The 21,840-nt window shown below is 36.1% G+C and overlaps 1 protein-coding gene and 2 non-coding genes across 7 annotated transcripts in view; 1 reads left to right on the forward strand and 2 right to left on the reverse strand.

The window, feature by feature from the left end:
- ERBB4 (erb-b2 receptor tyrosine kinase 4) overlaps nt 1–21,840 on the forward strand; it is a 1,148,959-nt gene that overhangs the window by 509,854 nt on the left and 617,265 nt on the right. The gene's annotated exons all lie outside the window — the stretch shown is intronic.
- Nucleotides 6,417–6,492, reverse strand: TRNAD-GUC (transfer RNA aspartic acid (anticodon GUC)). The gene has a single exon. It is a non-coding gene; the product is annotated as a tRNA-Asp (tRNA).
- TRNAG-GCC (transfer RNA glycine (anticodon GCC)) lies at nt 10,804–10,879 on the reverse strand. The gene has a single exon. It is a non-coding gene; the product is annotated as a tRNA-Gly (tRNA).

The raw sequence follows: 21,840 nt of genomic DNA on the forward strand, positions 1-21,840 counted from the left end.
GAAAAAAAGAGGGAACCACTAAAAGAAGAAAAAAGAAAGGAGAGAGAGAGAGAGAGTTAAGGGTTTTGGAGTGCAACCCTCATAGAGAGAAAGGAAGTGAAGAGAAAAGATAATGGGAGATGTAACACTTATGGGTAGTGTAGTTCAAGGAGAGGAGAGAGTAAGACCGGTAGAGAGTTAATCGGCCAAATTGGAGGAGGAAAAAAAAAGTATCAAGAATGAAGATAAGAGAAACAAACGAACAAATATAATAAAATGGGATAGGTTATAAAGTCTGCAAATTATTCTTGATTTTGAGAGGTTATCTTCTTGCTTTTTCTTTTCTCTCCCTCTTCCTGGTCGGTGACTCTGTATCCCGGTTTCTGCCCCTTTGGCACGCTCAGGTAGAGGTTTGCAGTTGATAAGTCTCTATGGCAATTCATGTATTGTGCTTTAGTCTCGTTGCCAGTTGAAGCTCATTAGCATTTATAGGCTCCGACAGTGAGAGATTCCGTGTTCCTGGAGCCTTTCTCCTAGTCTTTCCTTTCTCAATTAGTAGCCTGATAATCCAGCTATGGGGTTGCTGCTGCCTCTGCCTGGATAGTAAGAGGCTCAAAGAGCTGGCAACTCCCCACTCTATTTCCACTCAGCACAGGGCTCTGGGTAAGGCTCAGTCAGTCAGAGCTGCTAGCATAATCAGGCGGGCTTTCCGCCCACTCAAAGACCTCTGGCTCTGCCACTCTATCCGGTAACACAAGCGGGCGCCCACTTCTGGGGCGCTTGGAGGAAACTCTCACTCACTGTCTGCGACCAGGATATCTGGCCAGCAGTCTCACGCTCTGAGTGAAACCCCCAACCGCAGGGAAAAGTTGCAGCGTTGGAATTGAGTCTCGCTCTGTGCCCGTGCGCGGCTTTTGCAAGGTGCTGGGGCGGCTCGAGATTCCGCTTTGGCCCACACAAAGGCCCCTGACTCTGCCCCTCTGTGCGATAACATGGGCGCGCACTGCCGAGGCACTCGGAGGAATCGCTCACTCCTTATCTGCGCGTGCAAACCAGGATATGAGGCCGGCCCCGTTTCCCTCTGAGTGAAACACCCTCCAGCACGGAAAATCTCCACCGTTGGAATTAGTTCTCGCTCCCTCCCGTGCGTGGCTTTCCCAGGGCGCTGGGGCTGCTCAGAGACTCTGCCCTCGGCCCACAGAAAGGCCTCTGACCCTGCCTCTCCGTGGGGCAACACGGGCACCCACTTCCGCGGCTTAGGAAGAAATCTCTCTTCCACTAACTGCGCACCGACCAGGAGACCGGGTAAAATGGCCGCTCCGCTTGTCTTTCTTTGTTTGGGTTTGGCGTGAGTGTTAGCTTGTATTGCCCGGGTTGCCACAGGATCAGATTTTCCTCGGCTTGGATCTCCGTGCCACAGCCTGGTTCTGCCATTTGTGACGCGGCGGCCTGGATCTATTCACCCCCTTTGCCCGCCTCAGTTTCTATATTCACAGTTACCAGAGAAAGCCGCCCTGTTTAGGTTAGTGAGGAAGGCGGAGCATTTCTTACTCCCTATTTCTTTCGGGGTTTGGTTATATATTTAGCCAATTTTTCACTCAATCATACCTTTGGGTGTATTGCGAAGCATCTGGAAGCTCCAAGTATAGGTTTTTCTGTTTCTGGTTGAAGATCTTGTTGAGTTTTGGGGGAGATTTATCGGTATTGCTTCCTATCCCGCCATTACTCTGACGTCATCTCGTTTTAAACTTTTCATGGCTCTTAGACTGTTATTATTACAGGTCCATTATTAGAACTAGTTCACCACATTGCTGGCACATAATGATGATACTGAATCCTTATCTATTTTGTAGTGTCTTATTAATCTTTGTAGCTTCCCACCAAAACAGCAGGTAACAGTTGATGCTGGGAAGAAAGAGGAAAAATAATTAAATAAAAGTTTTCCAGATTCAATCAGGGTCATTTATGGTTCTTCTTCTATTATTAGTATTTGGGGATCTAAGAGGTACCCTCAACCATAAAGATATCAGCTTTATGAGATGTGAGGATAAAGATCCTCTGGATGACATTAACAAATCATAAATATTGGATTTCTTTGAAGTATTGAATACTACCATCAAAAGTTTTATGATTCGCATTTGAAGATTTATATAGCCTTCAAGACAATGTGAGGGAGAATTTCCAAAAGCCAGTAGATGTTAAAATTCATTGTGATGTAAAAGAAGCAATCCTGGACATGGAAGAAAGATTTTCAGAAACCATTAGATATAATAATTCATTGTGAAAGAAATATAATAATTCTGATACTGTCTGTTTAAAGGGGGGGAAGGTTAGGTGCATGAGCTACAACTCAAAACTTCAGCTGACAGGTGGTAGAAAAATCAGCTTTGAAAATAGGAATTTTGTTTTCTTATATAGATAGAATAAAATAAACTTGATTGTTTTTTATATTAAATAATGTCAAGATTACATGGGTTACAGGTGATTATAAAATTCAAATTTTGCTCCCGTGTTATAATCTGTGTATATGATTAGAATTTCATACATATAGAGTGCGAGGTGCTATCTCATTGTGGAAACCTATATTTTCATATTAACTAATGTCAGACAATAAGTTTAATAAAAAACTAAGGCTAGATTTTTAAAAAACAATATATATATATATATCATAATTTTTGCTCCATAAGACGTACCATTTTTTTCCCAAAAGTGGAGTGGAAAATGCCCGTGTGTTTTATGGAGTAAAAAATATGGTATATTATTAAAGATTTTAACACACCATTCGGTTGAGAATATTTTTTTATTTTCCTCTTAAAACCCTAGGTGTGTTTTAAGGTCAGGTGTGTCTTATGAAGCAAAAAATACAGTGTGTATGTGTGTGTGTTATATATAAAGAGTATCCTCCAAGTATGTGTATTTCACAAATCTTGTTAAAAATTTTATAATGGAGAAACAGCTATTAGGAGTGGGGGAACTAACATATAGTACTGACTTGAACAGAAAATCATTTTATGTCCCTAGATAATTCAAAAATGCATTTGGACTAAACATATAAAAATAAAATAAAATATTTCTTTGATCAAGTATTTTATGAGAAATATTAGCACCTGTTGATTATTAATTTTGTTTATGTATTTTTCAAAGAATAGAAAAATAACCTTTAAGCTGTTAATAGTGAATAATGCTACTATTTAATAGTTATTGAATGACCATGTTATGCTAGGCACTGTGCTAAGTGTTTTACATTAAGTTTCTCACTTTATAATGTTAGTAACCTCACAAGACAGGTACTGCTGAAATAGTTATTTTATAGCTGCAAAGTAGGCTTAAGAGGATTAAATAACTTGTTAAAGGTCACACAGGGTATAAATGTTGGAGGAGGACCTAATTCAGATTTCAGACTCTTATTCTATAAATGCTTTTGCTTTTAACCTATATAGTAAGAAACCTATTTAAGAGAGCTGAAAATAGCATTTTAACTGTATATAAATAATTAAAATCAATATATGATTTCTATCTACAGCATACATATTAATAATTTGGAGTGAATGTTATTATAGCTAGCATTCCCTCTAAAATCCTGACATACATTAATCTTGACTGCATTTTGATACCTTTTGAACTTTAATATCCATCAGTAGACCAAGTTATACGTGATATAGAGTACCTTTGTTCTACATAAAGATTCTCATTCATTAGTGGCTAGATAATTTTTTTTTCATATCACAATTAAAAACAAATGGCAATGCTAACACAGTTTTTCAGGGTTGAGAGATTATCTTTGACCTAAAGAAAATAAAAAGCAGTTTTCCCATGAAAGCCTGAGTCTTTTTCAGTTTAAAAGTATCAAATTATGGTTAAAAACTTTGAAAGACACAGGATTATAGTTGAAGTAATTGTCACTTACAAGAACTTAATCTTTCTCCTATCTCAAGTCAGAAGTACTTGTTTTTAATTAACTTTCCAAGTATATTGATGCTGATAATTCTAAATGGTTTTTTGATGTTGGCAGGGCACATCTGACTTTTGTGAACAAAGACACAAGTTTTTGCATGATACCATTGTACTCAATAGATTTTCCACTGTCTTATAGCTAAGGAAAATAACCTTATACAGCAAAAGTTATCTTATTGATGTAGTCCCATTTGTTCATTTTTTCTTTTGTTCCCTTTACTTGAGTAGACATATTAGAAAAATACTTCTATGAAAAATGTCTGATATTTTACTGCCTATGTTTTCTTCTAGGACTTTTATAATCTTGTGTCTTAATTTAAAACTTTAATCTATTTTGAGTTTTTTCTTGTGTAGGTTGTAAGAATGTGGTCTAATTTCATTTTTTTTTGCATATATCTGTTCAATTTTCCCAACACCATTTATTGAATAGACTGTCTTTAACCCACTGTGTGTTCTTGCTCCTTTGTCAAATATTAATTGACTATAAAGATGTGGGTTTATTGCTGGGTTTCCTATTTTGTTTTGTTTATCTATATGCCTGTTTTTATGCCAGTATCATACTGTATTGATTACTATCACTTTGTAGTATATAGGTTGATATCTGGTAGCATGATTCATCTACCTTTGTTCTTCTTTCTCAAGATTGCTGTGGCTATTTGGAGTCTTTTGTGGTTGCATATACATTTTTAGAATATTTGTTCTATTTCTGTGGAATATGCCATTGGTGTCTTCATAGGAATTGCACTGAAACTTTGGATACAATAGGCATTTTAATGGTGTTAATGCTTCCTATCCATGAATATGGTATATGATTCCACATATATGTATCTTCTTCAATTTCTTTCTTTAGTGTCCTATAATTTTCTAAATACAGATCTTTTATATCTTAGTTAAATTTATCACAAGGTATTTTATTTTTTGCACAGCAGAGAAAGCCATCAACAAAATAAAAAGACAATCCACTGAATGGGAGAACATATTCACCAATGATACATCTAATAAGCAATTAATATCTAAAATCTATAAAAAGTGATAAAAATCAACACCAAAAAAATCCAACTAAAAATGGGTAATAGACCTGACTGGACACTTCTCCAAAGAGTTGTTTCTTTATTATATGCTTTAACTTGCTGTAACTCTGCTTTATAAATTTTATAAAATAAAGTTACTTCCCTACTTTATAGAGATGGCCAATAGACATGTGAAAAGATGCTTAGTCACTAATCATCAGAGAAATACAAAGTAAAATCACAATGAGATATCACCTCATACCTGTCAAAATTGCTATCATCAAAAAATCAACAAACAAGTGTTGACAAGGATGTGGAGAAAAGGAAACCCTTGTGCACTGCTGTTAGGAATGTAAATTTGTGTAGTCACTGTGGAAAACAGTATGGAGTTACCTCAAAAAAATAAAAATAGGCCCTGGCCAGATAGGTTGGTTGGCATTAAAGCAGCTCAAGTGCCCATCAGTATATTAGTGGATGAAAAGCTGTGGTATGCCCTGGCCAGATAGCTTGATTAGTTGGAGCATTGTCCCAATGTGCAAAAGTTGTGAGTTCAGTCCTGAGGCAGGGCATATACAGAAACAAATCAATATATGTGTCTCTCTCTTTCTCTCTTCCTCTTCCTCTCTTACTAAAATTAATAAATACATTTAAAAATAATTTTTAAAAACTTTTTAAAAGGCTGTAATGCATGTACATACACAATGGAATAGCACTCAGCTGTAAATCAAAACAAAACAAACAAAAAAACCAAAAAGGAAATTTTACCTTTTGTGACAACATAAACAGATGTGGAGAGTATTATACTAAGTGAATAAGCCAGTCAGAGAAAGACAAGTACCATATGATTTCACTTATATGTGGAATCTAATGAACAAATTAACGAACAAGCAAAATAGAAACAGATTCTTAGACACAGAGAACACAATCACAGCTGTCAGAAGGGATGAGGGTGGGGAAACCAGGGTGAAAAAAGTGAAAGGAGGCCTGACCTGCAGTGGTGCAGTGAATTATGCATTACCTGGAATGCTGAGGTCGCTGGTTCAAACCCTGGGCCTGCCTGGTCAAGGCACATATGGGAGTTGATGCTTCCTGCTCCTCCCTGCCTTTCTCTCTCTCTCTCTCTCTCTCTCTCTCTCTCTCTCTCTCTCTCTCTCTGTCCCCCCACTGCTCTAAAATGAATAAATATATTTTTTTGTATTTTCTGAAGCTGGAAACGGGGAGAGACAGTCAGACAGACTCCCACATGCGCCCGACCGAGATCCACCCGGCACACCCACCAGGGGGCGATGCTCTGCCCCTCTGGGGTGTCGCTCTGCCGCGACTAGAGCCACTCTAGCGCCTGGGGCAGAGGCCAAGGAGCCATCCCCAGCGCCCGGGCCATCTTTGCTCCAATGGAGCCTTGGCTGCGGGAGGGGAAGAGAGAGACAGAGAGGAAGGAGGGGGGTGGAGAAGCAAATGGGCACTTCTCCTATGTGCCCTGGCCAGGAATCGAACCCGGGTCCCCTGCATGACAGGCTGACACTCTACCGCTGAGCCAACCGGCCAGGGCCAATAAATACTTTTTTTTAAGTAATTAGAAAAAGAAAAACAATGAAGGGATTAATTAAAAAGAAATACTCATAGACACATACAACCAGTACGGAGATTACCAGAAAGGTGGTGGGGGGACATAGTGGAGGGTAGAAGGGGCCAACAGATGGTGACAGAAGGAGACTTGACTCTGCATGCTGAACACACAATAAAATATACAGATGACAGAGTATAGAATTGTACACCAGCAACACGTGTAATTTTATGAGACAATATCACCCCAGTAAATTTAATGAAACTTTTTAAAAGTTATCTTATTGAAATAGGCCCTGCTTGTAAAATGAATTTCACTTTTCATTCATAGCTCATAATGTTACTCCAAACTAATTATCTAAGAAAGATTTAGTTCTCATAAAATATGGACTAAACCAGGGGTAGTCAACCTTTTTATACCTACAGCCCACTTTTGTATCTGTTAGTAGTAAAATTTTCTAACTGCCCACCGGTTCCACAGTATCGATCATTCATGAAGTAGGGAAGTAACTTTACTTTATAAAATTTATAAAGCAGAGTTACAGCAAGTTAAAGCATTTAATAATAATTACTTACCAAGTACTTTATGTCGGATTTTTGCTAAGTTTTGCAGAATAAATCTTTATAAAACAACTCACTATAGTTAAATCTATCTTTTAATTTATACTTTGGTTGCTCTGCTCCCACCCACCATGAAAACTGGGAGGTAGGGACCAGGTTGACTACCACTGGACTAAACAAAGACTGGACTAGCTGGCAATATACATGCAGTAGGTGATCACGGTGATAAACCATGTGGAGACCAAGAATTCTGCGGTCATCAAAATTATATTCCAATTAGTTCTAAAGTTTATTTGGGCTAAAATAATGTTTCTTTTTTTGTTTCTTTATTTATTTTTTAAGAGAGATTGAGAGAGAGAGAGAGAGAGAGACAAGAAGGGAGAGAGATGAGAAGCATCAACTCATAGTTGTGGCACCTTAGTTGTTCATTAGTTGCTTTCTCATATATGCCTTGACCGGGGAGCTACAGCAGAGTGAGTGACTCCTTGCTTAAACTGGAAACCTTGAGCTCAAGCCAGTGACCTATGAGCCCACACTCAAGCTGGCAACCTTGGGTTTTCAAACCTGGGTCCTCAGCATCTCAGGCCAATGCCCACTCCACTGGCCCCTGACTGGTCAGGCTAAAATAAGTCTTTATCTAAGGCAGAGGTTCTCAACCTGTGGGTCGCGACCCCAGCGGGGTCGCCTAAAGCCATTGGAAAATACATAATGCATATCAGGTATTTACATTCTGAATCATAACTGTAGCAAAATTACAATTATGAAGTAGCCACCAAAATTATTTTTTAGTTTGGGGTCACCGCAACATGAGGAACTGTATTCCGGGGTCACGGCATTAGAAAGGTTGAGAAGCACTGAGAGAGTTCTATTTTTTAGAGAAAGCTTTTTAAGAGCAGAAACTAAAATTACAAAGAAAGATTGAGTACTTAAAAGAAGCTTATTTATGTCAGGTGGACAAATCATATAGAAGGATAGGTTTTTTAAAACATAACATAAAAACAAAGGGAGTAAAAGAGTGTCGTGAAGCACCTGGTTGCGTTCTCTGGGCAGCGTATGTCATAGTTAATTATACAATCAGTGTGGGACTATGTTCACAATCTTCAAAGATTTAACATTTCTGGGAAAGTGTAATTTGAGGTATTTACAAATAAATCTTGAAGGCTATATTTCAGATAGAATCTAATAGATTTTAAACAATTTTACTTTATGGAAAATTTTAATTTAAAAAATTCAGCATTTAGAAAAATGATGCTGCAATGTTTCCTTGTTACACAAATCTTCAATTTTTTCTTATTCATAGAAAAAATAATAATTTTAAACTTGTCTGTAATACCAATCTGTTTGTTTGATCAGCACCAACCTGAGCACTTATCCATACTGAATTTGACATCAAAATGCTTTGAATACAACTTCTGAGACTCTTTGTGGTTTGGGAAAAAGAACCACTAAAGCAAACTGAAGAGAGAGAGAGGAGAAAATAGAGCTTGGAAGCTCTACCTCTTGGCAAAGAGGAACAAGAGCAGTGGAATAATTTAATTGCTCATCAGCTAATTATATGGTATTATAATGTTAATGTGTCTTCATCATGACAATGTAATAGGTATAGATTGAAGCATATGAAAAAGAAAGTGTTGCTGCAGTAATTATAAGTAAGAATGGAGCTGTTAGAGTAATTATAATGCTTCATCAGGTAATTAAGGTATTGTTCAATTTGAGATCAGGAACAAAGAGTGAAAAAGTTAAATATTGAAGGACATGCCTTTGACACTCCAGAGGTGTCACTGAGTCTTTGCAGAGAATAGGGTATTCCATGTTCATACAGTTATTTTCTGGCTCCCTTTTCCATAATTTATTATTTTTCAGTCACATATGCAATGAAAGAGCACAGTAATTTAAGTGTGGGATTCTACCGGTGGTAATTTTTTTTTAATGTAACATGATTTATATTGCTGCTATTACCTTTTCAGTTTTGACTCATTTTGTATTCCCCGGATCATTAAATAAGCTAAAAACTTTAAACCTAAGCTCACAATGAAAAACTGTATGTGAACAAGTCTATAAACTGAAGGTGATGATAATAATTCTCTAACACAACTGAGAAATATTTGGCAGTTTCCCCTTTATTTTCATATCAATGGGTAACCTGAAGTTTCTCAAAACTCTTTAGCTGAGAAATATCCACTTACTGTACAGGGCTTCCAGTGGATTGGAAACATGTGGTAGGCAGCTGCAATTTTGCATCCATTTGCCAGTACTTTTGTGGTACTAGCTGAGTGACCATCTATATACCACACTGTTCTGAACATTTTATGTATATTAACACATTGTTTCCAAGTTTTATTCTATCCCTATCTATATATTTTACGGAAGGAGTACCTACCAGAGCAGACATGAAATAACTTGGCCGAGATAATCTGCTAGTGGTAGAAGTGGGATTTGAACCCAGTAGTCTAGGGTCAGACTGCTCATTCTGCTCTTTTCCCAGTTGTTGATTCAGAATCTTGTTAGAAGAAATCCTGAGAGGTTTCTACATTTGATTACAACAGAGTAGTTAAGCAAGATTTAATAAACTGATAATGAGGGATAAATACAGTCCATGATGGTCGAGAAGAAAGCAGCAATTAAATATTCGAACATTGAAAATGGCAAGGAGAGATCAATTTGGTTGAACTGGAAAGTCCATAGAGGTGCCCAGGAGGAAAGTTACAGATTTAGTTTATAGAGTCTAAACGCAAAGAGCCTGAAGGCCACAATGAGAAACTTACAGAGCAGCTCATTAACTTGTACGCCTCAGTGTGTAGGCATTCCCCAAATGTTATGGGGAATACATAATGGAGCTACCGTGCTAGATATGGAGGTAGGACAGTTAGCAGAGCACTTAGAAACAGTGATGCCCTACTACTTTAAGTCGTTTTCTTTTCTTTTCTTTTTTTTTTTTTTACAGAGACAGAGAGAGAGAGAGTCAGAGAGAGGGATAGACAGACAGAAAGGGAGAGAGATGAGAAGCATCAATCATTAGTTTTTTGTTGCGCATTGCAACGAAATAGTTGTTAATTGTTTGCTTTCTCATATGTGCCTTGTCTGCGGGCCTTCAGCAGACCGAGTAACCCCTTGCTTGAACCAGTGACCTTGGGTCCAAGCTGGTGAGCTTTTGCTCAAATCAGATGAGCCCACACTCAAGCTGGCGACCTCAGGGTCTTGAACCTGGGTCCTCGGCATCCCAGTCCAACGCTCTATCCACTGAGCCATCGCCTGGTCAGGCAAGTCGTTTTCTAATGAACAAAAAAGGGCTAAGTTTCTAAGACTATACTTCCTACTGAAATTGTATTGTGTTGTCTTGTAAAACTATCAATACTAATACTTTTATATATTCTTTATAAAGAACTAGATTTTTTAATTCTCTCTCTTTTTTTTTTTTTTTGTATCTTTTTTCTGAAGCTAGAAACTGGGAGGGACAGTCAGACAGACTCCCGCATGCGCCCCACAGGGATCCACCCGGCACGCCCACCAGGGGGTGACGCTCTGCCCACCAGAGGGCGATGCTCTGCCCCCTCTGGGGCGTAGCTCTACAGCTACCAGAGCCACTCTAGCGCCTGGGGCAGAGGCCAAGGAGCCATCCCCAGCATCTGGGCCATCTTTGCTCCAATGGAGCCTCGGCTGCGGGAAGGGAAGAGAGAGACAGAGAGGAAGGAGAGGGGGAGGAGTGGAGAAGCAGATGGGCGGCGCTTCTCCTGTGTGCCCTGGCCGGGAATCGAACCCAGGACTTCTGCACGGCAGGCCGACGCTCTACCACTGAGCCAACCGGCCAGGGCTTTTTGTTGTGTGTGTATTTTTAAATTCTCTTTTATGAATATTGTGTTATTGGGTAAATAAACTACATAATTGAAAAAAATATCCAAGCATTTTCTTTTTATAATCAATAAAGAAAAGACCCCACATTTTTAGAGTGTTTTAATTTATCAAATTATGATATACTATTTTCCATCAGCAAAAATTAAACATAAACAGTAGAAAAGTAACATAGATGTTAAAGGAAGAATTAGAGAAAAATACTCATGGTCTAGGATAGTTCAAAATTTTAAAAGATGACTGATTTAAACATTAAATTCTCAAATTAAAGCATATACTTATAAAAACTGGCATACACTTAGCAAGTGTCCACTTTCTTATTTCTATGTTCTATTGAGCTTCTTAAAATTAAAAAACAAAACAAACCTGAACAATACAGAAATTAGCTCACTTCAATTTGATAAAATGCATATTTACATAGCACAATTCTATCAGAAGATGGTTGGGCATATTTTGTAGTTTAACATGCCACTGAAAACACAGTCAGGAAGCTGTGGTTGGAACGATTGGATTCTTTCCTGTAGGGGATTTGTGGGGTTTCACCTCTATAGAGGAAGGAGCAAGGCTTTGGAGCCAGAATGATCCCAGGAACTGACTCAATTAACCTCTCTGAACCTTATTTCTCTTTTGTGAGAGAGGCAATAATAAATTCAATCTTGCAGGGTTGTTGGGAAATTAAAAATCCATATTAAAACGGTTATCGCACAAGCTGGCACATGCTAATTGTTCAGCTAAAACTGGCTGTGATTATTGCTATTACAGCCTAAGAGAGTTACTGAATAGTGCTTAGCAATATTTCATAAGAAACTCTTAAAAGTTTATGACAAATCCATGAAATTAAATTTTCATTTAATATATTTATTAATTATAGTTGATCTCAATCTGTAATCAAAATGCACTCAGCATTAAAGAAACAAAATGTCATATAAAACATCTTCCTCACTTTAAGATGCTTCACAAAAGGTGAAGAATCACAATTGTCAGATGTTAATTTAAGGAAGTTAAGAATGCTATTTCTAACGTTAAAAAATATTTGTTTGTAATAATTCCAAGATAATGAGTATAGTGTATATAATTAGTATTCTTCATAACACAGTTACAGTCCTTAGAAAACATACATACACACCCACAAATGATTTACGAAGCAGAGCACATTTTAATTACTTGTATATTTACCCTACAAACATACTGAACACTCATTTCTGTGTTAGACTGTGGGTATCACAAAGACAGAAATTGTTTCTTTTATTTATATGCCCTTGAAAAACTAGTACGGCACTTGGATTAAATGTTTACTAAGTAAATAAGCAAATGAGTGAACTTTTATTATGTTTGGAGATAGAGTCAGGGTTAAGAAGGATGTTGATCATATAAATTCACTATAATTCACAAACTACCAATTTTCCAGAAACTGTGTTTCTTTCTCTAAACAAAATATGTATGTAAGTATCACAAATATAATAAACACACACGTTTATATTATATTTAATTTTACCTTTCCTCTCTTCCTCTGACCATTCCCTCAAAATGTTCATATCCATTGAACATTTAGAAAAATGATTTTAAAAAGTTGTGTTTGATTCTTTTTTAAGTAACTGAGAATACAATGTGTTTTCTGTAGATCTCATTTTTTAATCTCAATACAGCATTTAACTGAGCAGTATTATCTCTATAAGTTGAACATCATGATTACTTGGTATGGTGAAAGTGGACAGAATTTTACCAATCTAATTGCTCCCTTAGATAAAGAGGAAGAAATCTGGCTAGAAAGGTCTTACTTCTTCTCCTTATAGAGGAGGAAAACTGAAAAAAAGGGATGCATGAGTAACTCATACAGCTTTGAGAATTGGAACACTCAAAGTGGATAAACAAGAAATGTCTCAGGAACAGGTAATTCAGAAAGACATAGTTTGAACTCTTATTCTCTTTGTTGGAGTCACAAGCATTGCTGGCAACCCTGGGGACCTGGTAAAGATAGGGCTGAGCTGGATACTATAGCCTAAATACTGGACCATATTTCACTAAACTTAAATCATTCTTATATTTTTGTCACTTAATCAAATTGATCACCCAATAACTAATCAATGAAATTTGCATCTAATTTTTCTCATATATTTTATAAGGAAAAATAATTCCCACCAAAGAAATAATTCAAATAGAATTGATTATATTCTAGGAATATACATTTAATATTGTGTTGATAAAAGGAAAAATAAAAATATGTTTCCATATTTTTAAAGAGAGATGTCATGCATTTCAATACACTTAAAAGTTATCCCCAAGTTGTATATTTTATCACCATGTTAAAATGTGATATTGAATTTGATGAGTACTATAAATATATGCATGTTTTAAAAAGAGTACTTTTCTATAAAATAATTAAGTGGGAACAAATATAATAGCTAAAATTTTTCAAAATCTCTGAGATTCTAAGTCTTTCACCTGCCGTGGCCTAGTATCCACCTGACACCATACATAATTATTATAATACTGTTGACTATATTTCCTATGCTATACTTTACATCCCTGAGACTATTCTGTAACTACCGATTTGTACTTCTTAATATCATCACCTTTTTCACCTATCCCTCCAGATCCTCTCCCATCTGTCAACCATCAACCATCAAAAATGTTCTCTGTATCTATGAGTCTGTTTCTGTTCTGCTTATTCGTTTATCTGGATTAGAATTTCAAGGGGTTATCTCAGTTCTGTGAGATTTTCAATGTTCCTTGCAAAGGTCTACAATTTGCATAGAATCAATTTGCGTGTAAGAAGTCTATGTCAAAGTATGAAGACATAGTTGTCACCAAGAGAGAGCAAATTTTTACACAGATATTAAACCTGTAACATTTATCTATATTCTTTTGCAGAGGAAAACCTAATGTGCTCACCTTGGCTCTAGTGGGACATAAAGGAACATACAAAAGCTGTATGTTATTTGCAATGTATATAAATACATATTTAGTTTGTATTAACTAAGTACTTTTGTGTAGTTTGGATTACATTTATAATGCATTTACACACTTTGTTAAAAATAAATGTTGTGGTGGTGTTTTCGAGAACCTGTAATTAGCGTTTCTTGCTAAGTGTCATTTATATATATACTGCCCTCTTAGATCAAGCCTCCTTTCATACCTATCGTCTCCCAGATGTGTTCCTTTTCATCTCTCAGGTGTGTTTATTCCCTGATGTAGCTGGACTCCATGTGTTTCTTAGGACCTGGAAACTTGAAGACAGAAAAGGTCCAAGCTGGTTGCCAACCTCTACCTCTGCACGTTGCTAATCTTTTTCCAAGTGAAATGAGGCCTTTTATTTAAAACAAAATAAAAGTGACCACCACAACCACAATGAAAGAAACAAAAATACACCAGAAAAACCCTCAAGGTTGACTGATTGTGGGTGAAAATGAAAAGGAAAGACAGGGTAGCTGAGTAAGTTTCTCTAATGTAGAGTCTATTTCCTCTGCCTGGACATAGCTCCCCGTGTTCTCCATCACTTTACCATTTGGCTATAATCTAGCTGAATCTGATTACCTCTAGTACATATTTTTCAAATTTTGGTAGGTTTTCCTTTATCCCCAGACATTTATAGAATTATGACCTTCAACTGAGGGGTGGTAGATCATCTTTTTGATAGGATTCTAAACTTTTGTGCTATATAAGCATAAGAAAATGTATTATTCCATGATTTGTAGTATTTCTCTAGTGTCCTACAGGTACTGGTTTAATGAGTTATGTATAAGGTTTGCTAACATATACTTCCAAAATAAAGCAAGGTTGAAAATGTTCTCTGGACTCTGGCCAGTTAGCTCAGTGGTAGAGCATTGCCCAGTGTGTGGATGTTCTGGGTTCGATTCCTGATCAGGGCACACAGGAAAAATGATCATCTGTTTCTCCACCCTTCTCTTTCCCTTTTTTTTCTCTCTCTCTTCCCCTCCGATAGCCATAACTGGATTGGTTTGAGCATATTGCTCTGGGTGCTGAGGATCGCTCTTTAGAGCCTCTACCTCAGGTGCTAAAAATAGCACAGTTGCAAGCATGGCTCCAGATGGGCAGAGCTTCAGGCCCAGACAGTGTTGGGTGGATTCCAGTCAGAGAACATGTGAAAGTCTGTCTATCTTACTTCCACTCACTTGAAAAAAGAAGGAAAAAGAATATTCTCTGTGTTTCTTTTTCAGAGACAACTACATCTTTCATGTTGTCCATAACTTGATAAGAAATTGAATTAGGATTTAATATTTTTTTAAATCAAATTGTGCGTGGGAACATTCTGATAGTTCAGGAGAAGACTTTGAAGGAAACTATAGGAATCTGTTGGCTAACTTTCTTTTCTACATATATTTCAAGGGGCCAGAGATGATTTTGCTATAGGGAATACATCACATACTACCTTTTACTGGTTTGTGACTGATATGATTATTTAGTACATTAATTAATTGTTGGTACATATATATAGAAATTACACTTATGTAATAAATGAGAAATTGAGACTATATTCATAAAACATTTGTGCATATGTGACCCAGATAGGGGATATATACATAATCAGTAAAAGCATAATAAAAATAACCAAATTTCCTTTTGAACTTGGCGACTTTATTTTTTTATACATGCTTGGGATAGGTACTCTACTAGAAAATGGGAATAAGCTCAACTCATTAATTTATTTATCCAATAAAGTATTTAATCTATTTACTGAGCACATACTACATTCCAGGAACTATTAGATTCTGAAGAGACAGGAGTCAACAAAACACTTTTGCCCTTAAAAATGCTAACATTTTAGTAAGAGGATATTAGAATGAAACATTCCCTGTTCTCAAAGATTTTATGGTCTAATAGAGAAGACTGCCAATACGCAAAGAGAAACAACATCATGTGATATGGGCAGTGAGTGAAATGTATTTCTTTTCTGATACTAGTACAGGGCAGGGAGAGAAGGTTGATTCTGTCCAGAGAGCCGTCCATAAAGGCTTTTAAAGTTGAAGACCCTTGAGCTAAGTCTTTAAAGATAAATATTTTTCAGATGGATGGGGCTTCTTGTGAGGAGACATCTCAGATGGAAGGACAAACATGCAAAATCATGGCCTTATGAAGCAGCGTAGTATATCTGCACAACTACAAACCATTTGACATTAATATACATTAACTGCGGATTGAGCGGGGACAGTGGAATCGCATAAGATCTTTTACATAGGTAGAACCTTATTATGCTAAAAAGTAGGAACTTTATTTTGTATAAACTGGGAAGTCACTTATGGTTTTAAAGAAAATAGTAACATGGGTGGGTTTGAATTTTAGAAAAATCAGTCTTTACCATTGATGCTCAAAGAGGAGAACTGACCTAATTTATATTGTTATTAAAATAGTAGCATCTAAATTAACATTTAGATAATGTCTTTACCTAAGCTATTATCTAAGATACTGTTCTATTGTTTGTCAGCAGGAAGTTATTAGATGGGAAAAATTAAAATAACCTAATTTTTAAGGATTTATTTCCTAAAATCATAAGCACAAAACTGAATTTTAAAAAAGGTAGAAATTTACCTTTTTCAAGTAAAGTTGTTCTTTTGACTGATCATTATTTTCTTCATCAAGTTCGTGTCTATTTCTTAGTCACAAGAGAAAATATATTGGATTTTCCCCAATTTAATTACGTTCAACTAATTTCAGTTATGACTATGAAATAAGAGGAAAAGTCTATAATATCATGATTATATTGACAAAAAGGTAGCATTTGATAAATTATTTTCCCCAAATATTTTCATTTATTAATATCTATACTTAATTTGACTTTGTATACCTTAAAATATGTATTCTTCCCTTTATTACTCTTATAAATAAATATTTTCTTATTGTTTTATTCACTTAATTTCTTAAGCTTTTTCTGAACAATATAAGTAAATTATATTATACTGATCACTTAGGCGTCATTTTTCCCATCAATCATTCATCATCTCTAAAGAATAGCTTTTACTTTGTAAGTAAAAGAATAGTAATCATCATTCCTTCTTATCACATGTAGGATAATAAATTAGAGAAAATTTCTACCAAAATGTCTGCTGTTGAAGCTATTTTACTTACTAGATATTTATATCCTACTTTTGTACTTTATGTAAAAATAGCCTAAAGTCAAAAGCAGAGTTAATTTTCTGCCTTCCTCCTTTGCCATCATAAAGAAGAAAAAAGAGCAAAGCAGATATAGATAAAGATAGGCAAAAATCATAATTGTTATTTTTTATTTTTATTCCCCCCACCCCCGAAGTCAGAGGGGGCGGGGCAGAAGACAGACAGACTCCCGCATGTGCCCATCTGGGATCCACCCGCATGCCCACCAGGGGCCAGTCAATGCTCGGCCTATCTAGGGTGTTGCTCTACTGCAACTGGAACCATTCTAAGGCCTGAGGCAGAGGCCATGGAGCCATCCTCAGCGCCCGGGGCCAACTTTGCTCCTATGGAGTCCTGGCTGTGGGAGGGGAAGAGAAAGATTGATAGAAAGGAGAGGGGGAAGAGTGGAGAAGCAGATGGGCGCTTCTCCTGTGTGCCCTGGTCAGGAATCGAACCTGGGACTTCTATACACCAGGCCAACATGCTACTGCTGAGCCAACCAGCCAGGGCCATAATTTTTATTTTTAAAATTGATTTTAGAGAGAGAGGAAGGAAGGGAGAGAGAGAAAAATATTGATTTGTTGTTTCACTTATATAGTATATATGCATTCCTTGGTTGATATAATTGATATTTTCTACAGAGAAGACTCTCTGGAGGGTCATGAAAAATGAGAAGAGAGATTAGTAGCCTGAAACAAATAGCTTCTTTAATAAGTGAGTGATTATCTTTATTATGTTTACAACCAGTGGGAAACATGTCATCTTCAGACTAGGGCAGTAGCTTGTTCCTTATAAGCCCTACTGATTTAAGAGACAAGAAATAAGACCTTTTTTTTCTTTTTTCTTTTTTTTACATTTTATTAAATCGACAGTTGTTGAATGGATTTTGCTTTCTTCTGTAGTTAAAGAGGGCATATAATGATTCATTATTGCTTATGATTTATTGATATTCCTTTTCACACTTTGTTGTGACAAGAGTATTTTTCTTATATTATTTCATTATACATTCTTCAAATAACTAATCAGTTTCAGAGATGATATTAAAGTTTCTATGACCTTGCAGCCTGTATTTTTAACTACAACCTAATAAGGCTTTTGTTATCTTTTCTTATTTTGCTGATAATATCTATATTGTAATTTATGTGGTATGTATAATTTTTACCATTTCCTGGACCAAAATTAATATGACACAATTTATTTTTTAAAACACTTCACTGTAAATTTTAAGAAAACATTGTGAAGGTTACAGCATTTTCTATTGTGTTTAAATATAACATTTTTAGAAGATTTATGCTTTTAATATTTTAACATGTAGTCTCTGAAAAGTGAATAAAGATTTGTTTATAATTTTTGTCATCAGTTTTAATACTCTGACACGATAATGTTTTGGTTGCCTCGAGCTGATTACTAAATTTAATAAAATATTATTTAATAATACAAATGATTGGCTCCATACCCAGCTTCTCTAAAATCTCAGGGGTCCTCCACTACCTTCATTAGAGATGTGATTTTGATATCGCTAATTTATTTTTTTAATGACCTATCTAAAATGTACAAAGAATAAAAGATTTGGGAATAAAAACCAGTCCCCTAACATTATCATACATTTTTAAATAGACTTAAATGAAACATTTTGATATTAGTAATGAGTACCATTCCCTTTCACCTCAGCTTAAACTGGTACAGATAGTACAGTAAGTAACAGACTTGTTGTTACTCAACCCTCAATATCCTTTCTCATCTCCAATCAATTCTCAACAGAAGTTAAGTATTTCACTCTTGCTCCAAGGGTTTTTTGTTTGTTTGTTTGCTTTCTTTGTGAGTAGTCTCTCCTCCATTTCTTCTTGTTACTCTTTTCCTTCTCTGAGATATAGCTAAAACAAACTAAACTACCTTGTCTTTTATTATAGTTTCAGTCCTATATACAGCTTTCTTCCTGGGATTTTTATTCCATTTTATTGCCCATCTACTTCCTTATCTCTAAACTCATCAAAAAAATCAGCTTCTGTAGAAATATGTAGACTTGATACCCTCCTCATCTCCCCATTTATGTACTACTAAACAAGTACTTTTTTCTACCATCCTTACTTTATTTTGGATAAAGAAACTATGATTTTCTCTAGAGACTATTTTCTGAAAATTTTGTCCATGTCTAAATTATTCCATCTGGTGGGAAACTGATGTTCAAACTCATGCTTGTGAAAGGTGGTGAAGGTGCTGTAGTAAATCAGTGTCTGTCGATATGTGTTTGAATATAAAGCTATTCATTTTTTGTAGTTGATTTCAAGCATATGTCAGTCTACTAAAATAACTTGCTAAACTATGCTTCCACTGAATATACATAATTTTATTACAAATTTTTACAATAATATATCAAAGTAAACAATCTCAGTGCTGAAGTTAGAAAAAAAATCACTGCCTTGCAATATTATCTCTTCTTTTCAAACTTTTAGGAGTTGTACAATAAAATTATTTTTGTACACTAACAAATTGTGCAAAGAGCTCAGATTTTAAAAAATCATAATCAGCAGAATCCATGTATGGCATTTCCAAACTGCTTTCTAACATCTTCACTTTATTAGTGAGAAATTTAATTAGTGCGAATTAGCCAGAGGCAAAAGGAATGCAAAATTAACTTGACATGTATATTTAATGTTTTTTACTATTCCTCAGTTTTTCACTATAACCATAGCATGGCAATTCAGAATCAACACACAGATCTACATACACTGTCACCTCCAATTATCACAATTCTGTAACTACTGTAGTGGTAGCTCACTGAAAAACCAGCCATGACTCATTATCTTCTAGGTTTTATCTGAGAAGGCATGAATCAACACTGCATATGAAATGGCATGTTTGGAAATTCCAAACTTTTATTAATGATCTAAACTGTGATTTATAGTCTATTCTCTAGAATGACATTTAGCAATATTAATATACTGAGCAGTGTTGTGTTCAGGACAAAGGTGGAACCAAAGACAGTAAAGTTCTTTTCCCTACAGACTCTCTGATTTCTAATCAATATTCACTAGGAATTGGTGTGTCAAGAAATAGGTAAATGAATAGGAAAATTGCCATAATAATATTTAGCATCACTTCTGTTTCCTTCTCTAAATCTTATCTACTATTTGATTTATTTTTTTTAAAGATTTTATTTACTGATTTTTAAAGTGAAGAGAGAGGGAGAGAGGGGAAAAGAGAGAGAAAGCGAGGAGGAGCAGGGAGCATCAACTCATTCTAGTATATGTGCCTTGACCAGGCAAACCTGTGGTTTTGAACCAGCGACCTCAGCATTCCAGGTTGATGCTCTACCCACTGTTCCACTGCAGGGCAAGCTATATAATTTAATATAAAGTGTCAGATAATAATTTTTCTGGAAATTTTGTGATACATATCTCTAACCATTGTCTTTTCCAAAAACAGTAATATATGGTCTATAAATAGGGTAACCATTTAATTTCTTTTCAAACTGTGAAACTTCTTAAGGAAAACAAGTCACTGTTAATAATTATGCCATGAAAACAGGTATAAAGTGACACTGTCCATCATACTCAGATATCTGGCCGTGCCATCTTGCCATACACTGCCCTACAAGAGAATCATCTGGTATGATTTTTCACAAATCTGGATTCTCAAAGCCCAATTACTGAATCAGAATCTTTGGGTATAGTATGGCGAACTGTATTTTCAGCATGCTTTCTGGGTGATTTTTAAGTGTACTAAACAAATAATAATACATATAATGGTTATTATGTACCAGGTGTTCTTCTAATGTCTAATATATGTGATTACTTTAGTCTTCACAAACCACATTTGTAGAATGGTAGAATAATATATGACTCATTCAGGTAGAAAAAGGCACATTCCTCAAAAACGAAGCTAATTGAAAATATGTGAATAACTGATCAAAAGATCTGCATTTTGCCGAGATTTTTGGCACCATGAAGGACATACCACAACTTGAAAATCTGCAATCTTGGAAAAGAATGAAAAATTCAAGAAGAAAGGCCTTAGTTACAAAACAATATTTTAGCTGATTCTTAATATCAAAGAGTGTAGAGGGCAAAGAGGCCAGAAGGAATAGAATAAGTGTAATCATGCAATCATAAAAATATCTATCATGTCTGAAAAAAAGAGGGAAGCTTCATGTGGCAGGAGCTGAGTGGCTGATCAGCACATGAGAAGTGATTAGTCTAAGGCAGGGGTCTCAAGCTCGCGGCCCACGGGCCTCATGCCGCCCACCGAACAATTTTGTGCGGCCCGCAGACCAATCCACGAAGTTCAAAATATTTTGGATAAAATTAAGTAAGCCTAGGGGCCTACTTGTATTTTTCATTTCTCTAGCATCCTAGCTAGATATTAACTTAGTTAACAGCAGTTGTGATGCGAACTACAGTTTCTGGTCGTTTTGTGACACTGAGTAAACTGCATGTACGATTGTGCTGTTGTACTGATTTTTTTTTGTTTTCAACTGCAGTGAGAAAAGTGTTGCGTAACAGTTGCCTTTTGTAGACCTAGTGCGGCCCGCCGAACGGCTGTGATCTTGCTCTGCGGCCCACATGCTGAGTTGAGTTTGAGACCCCTGGTCTAAGGTGACCTGGTGATAGATGTGACAGATTACGGATCCTGCAGGATATACCCCCCTGACTGCCCTCCCTTATTTTCTTAATACTTACAATTTTGTGGCTCCTGGCCAATTTCAAACTACCTTCTTTTATAATTCTCGCCTGATGGTTTTGACCCTGGAATCTGCTCTGCCTATAATTGGGACAGCCAGAAATGCTGGAGAATTAGCGTCCCTTGTGGAATAATT

Source organism: Saccopteryx bilineata, chromosome 5 (genome assembly GCF_036850765.1).
Source record: "Saccopteryx bilineata isolate mSacBil1 chromosome 5, mSacBil1_pri_phased_curated, whole genome shotgun sequence".
In the NCBI taxonomy this organism is placed as follows: Eukaryota; Metazoa; Chordata; class Mammalia; order Chiroptera; family Emballonuridae; genus Saccopteryx; species Saccopteryx bilineata.